The 3,702-nt window shown below is 51.2% G+C and overlaps 1 protein-coding gene across 1 annotated transcript in view; it reads left to right on the top strand.

Annotated features, from left to right (window-relative positions):
• Window positions 1–2,753: 2,753 nt before the first annotated feature.
• LOC101636672 (zinc finger protein 862) overlaps window positions 2,754–3,702 on the top strand; it is a 49,395-nt gene continuing 48,446 nt past the window's right edge. The window contains exon 1 of the mRNA XM_012725697.1: window positions 2,754–2,773. The gene's annotated coding sequence lies outside the window, so the exon portion shown is untranslated. The remainder of the gene's footprint in view (window positions 2,774–3,702) is intronic.

Below are 3,702 nucleotides of genomic sequence, written 5' to 3'. Positions count from 1 at the left end.
AAACACCCAAAGTTACCCATCCCCTCACGGATAAGAGTCCACCCAAAAGGGATTGGCCCAAAGCAAGGCCTGAAAGCTGCCACTAGACTAAAGCACCTTCTGGCCAGGACCCATAGGAAAGAAAGGGTCAGAAGTGGCTAGAGAAGTCTGGGAGGAAAAGAGCAAAATCAAAAGCAAGATAAACGCTGCCATAGTCACCTCCCCACGGGTCTCTCGCCCACGTCTGTTTCACCCAGTCCAGGACCAAGAAGCAAGAGCCGCTTCTTCACCTGTCTCTCTGCTCCACGTGCCTCCCTCAGGGCTCCTTCTGGCCTCCATCCTGCTTCCTTTCTCCTCAGTCTCCAGATTCTTCTCCTCCCTGCTCAGCTCCACCCTCCTTTGGGTAGGGCAGGAACCTCAAACCTCCCCGTTTCTTGGGGACCACCCTGTTACAGTAGTGCTGTATCTTAACCCCTAGCACCACCAGGGAGACCCATTTTTCCTCTTCTTTCCTTCCTCTTCCCCTCCATCCTTATTCTCTTAATTTTGCCTACTTTCCCTTTTCCCCTGTCCCCTTGTTTTAGTCGCGCTTCCATGCCCTCTCTCCCCTTGCTGTTCTCCTTACTCTAGCTTTTATCTCCCTTATTCCTCCCGGAACAACCTGACAAACATGATTGCTTGCCACCATCTTACCAAGAAGGCACTAAGCCATAGAAAGTTTAAGTGAAGTGCCTGTGGGGTACAGGCCAGAGATGCAGGGAGCGAAAGGATTCACCAGAGAAAGAGCTGGGAGCAGAACGGGCAGGCTGAATGAAGTGCACTGTTGAGGGAAGCAGTGGGCAGGTCAGGGGGGTGTCTGCTGTGCTCTGTGGGTCACCTCCCTGGCTGAGGGTCAAACTCCAGCTGCAGTGGGCATGGACAGCTTTGTAATGCTGTGCTTGAACCTGTTGCACCACCAGGGAGGGCCCATTTGATAACTGTTTATTGAGATGTATTATGTGCTAGGCAAGACAGACCAGAGTAAGGTGAGCAAGGCATCTCGGGTGCAAAATTTAAGGAGGCATTTACTCTTAGGTGCCAGTCCTGCAAGTGCGGGTCTCGAGAGCAGTTGTCTCCTTCAAGTCCATGGCCTAGCAGTTTGCTAAGTCTCTAGCTTGGTGCTGGAGCCAGAATTGTCTACAAATGCAGACAATTCAGTGGAAAGCCAAAGGGCCTGTACCCTGCCCTTGGGGAACTTCCGATCTATTATGTGTAACAGATATCATGCTAACCAAGATTGTTGCAAGTGTGACAGGTGTCTGGAGGAAAGGGACATGGTGCTATAAGAGGGTATTATGGGGCAGGCATGAAGGATGGGTAAGGAGTTTCCCACAGGCCCTGAGGGAACACAGCAAGTCTGTGAAGGCCTGATGGTCAGATGGAACTGGAGAGCTCAGTGCCAAATGTCCCAGGCAGCCTGCTCTACTCAAGTGCTAGTTTGCTGGATTACTTAAAAAGTAATCCAGCCCAGGGTCTGGTGGCTCCCTGGTGGCTCGGGTTAGGATGCAGCGCTGCAAGCTGGCTGTAGCCACTTCAGTGCAAGTTCGATCCCCAGCCCTGGAGGTGACCCGTGTGGCATGTCAGACCTCTCTTGACCCGCCCGCCGGTCCCCTCAGCAGTGTTCTTCGTCAGTCTGTCTGTTCTGCTCCCCACTCTGTCTCTGGTGAATCCTCTCACTGCCCCTGCACTTCTGGCTTGTACCCCAGTTCTATATGAATAAATAAATGAATCTTAAAAAAAAAAAAAAGTAATGCAGCCCAGTAGAGAGAATTCAAAGCCATTCCTTAAGGAAATCACTCATAGCCACCTTCCTGATGAGCTTTCTTCAGGAAGAAGTCCAGATACCCTGCCTAGCGTCCTCCAAATTCATGTCTGCCCCTTTCAGGTGGCAGTGTCTGTGGTAGAACCCAGCATTTGCCACCTTAGCCAGAAGAATTGGCAGCACTGGGAAGTTAAATGACCTGTTGTATTAGTTAGCTGGGGCTGCTCCACATTGTGATTATTTAAAAATAAGGTTGACATTCAGATGACCAATTCTGTATCTCCTCAGAGGTTTCCGACATAAGGCACCCAAACCTTGGAATTTCTGAAGTGTAGAGTGAGTTAAAGGTGTCTTTTGTTATGCTAAGCACCTAAGGGCTAGGGCGGTTTCTTGAAAAACCCACCCTGTGATTGCTGCTTGGAACTTCTAGTTCCACCCCCTGACTTCTGGAGAGGGAGAGATTGAATCTAGTCACAAAAGGCCAGTGAGTTAACCAGTCCTGTTTGTGCAATGGAGCCTCCTAGGAGAACCCCAAGGACAGGATTTTGAGGGCTTCCAGGTGGGTGGACGTGGTGCCTTGGGGACAATGGTGCCTCCGGAGAGGGCATGGAAGCCAGGCAGCCCTGCCATTTATCTGTTCCCAGCCATATCCTTTTATAATAAACTAGAGACATAGTAATTTCCTGGGTTCTGTGAACTTTTCTAGGAAATTAACCCCGCCCAAGAGAGGATCTAAGCAACCCCGGATTGATAGGCAGTAGTTCCAAAGTACAGGTAATAGCCTGGACTTGCAGTGACCATCTGAGATGAAGGGGGTTCCTGGAATCTCCAATTTGTACAAAGTCATCTTTAATGGAGGTTGGGGAAAGGGGTAGTCTTCACCTACTGAACCTTTAACCTGTGGAATCTGATGTTTTGTCTAGGTAGACAAGTGTCAGAATGGAGCTGAAATCTCAAACCAACCAGCTGGAATTTGAGCATTGCTTGCTGGAGGTCGGTCTTTACCTCCCTTCCCCCCACCCATAGACACACATTGGAAATTGGGTCCAGGTACTCATTTAGGCTGGCATAACATTATGCCACAGATGGGGGAGGGGTGCTAAAACAACAAACACTGACTTCTCTGACCTGGTGGGAGCTCAGAGTGGGAGCTCAAGGGGTGAGCCAGTTATGTTCCTGGTGACCGCTCTCTTCCTGGTTTGCAAGCTGGTTGTTCCTGCTGTCCTCAGGTGGCAGGGAGAGGCCTGGTGTTCTTCCCCTTCTGATAGGGGCACCGTCTACTGGATGAGGGCCCCACCTTTGGGACTCAATAGCCATTCTGTTCTCACAGACTGTCACTAAATACTGTGAATTTCAGGGGAACACATACCCAGTTCTTAACGCCTGCCCAAAGCCGGTCAGTGGAGTTGGGAGCAGGCAGTCCTGCTCAGGACCTTGGGCTCCTAACCACTGGGCTTTTCTGCCTCTGGATGGCTTGTGTGCGCATGACCAACTTGTAAGTGAGGAGGGATAGAGTTGCTCAGTGATCCTTTACTAACCCAAAGGGCCTTGGTCCACCTGGTGGCTGGACATTTTGTGGGCTGAGGTCTGAACTCACTCTGGATGATGCTTTTCATCCTTCGAGAAGAGGACAGTGCTGAGACTGTAGTCCGGAGGTGATGCATGAATTGGGGGGGCTCTCGCGTTTGCAATTTACACAGGATGTCCCAGTTCCAGTCTAGATTCCTGGACTGCGTGACCATGGACAAGTCACTTTACATCTTCCAGACCTAGGTTCTTCCCTCCGTAACCCCCAATTCCTGGCCGGGGACTGGGGTCACTTCATGGGCTATGAGGTCCACCAAGTGTGGGCCTCCTGCCAGGTCCCCAACCTGGGTGGTGCAGACAGAGAACAGGGCGAGCTTGCAGCGCCTGTCCCCCGG

This window comes from Condylura cristata, unplaced genomic scaffold (genome assembly GCF_000260355.1).
Source record: "Condylura cristata isolate star-nosed mole 26May11 unplaced genomic scaffold, ConCri1.0 scaffold00015, whole genome shotgun sequence".
In the NCBI taxonomy this organism is placed as follows: domain Eukaryota; kingdom Metazoa; phylum Chordata; class Mammalia; order Eulipotyphla; family Talpidae; genus Condylura; species Condylura cristata.
This window is presented reverse-complemented; position numbering and strand designations above follow the sequence as displayed.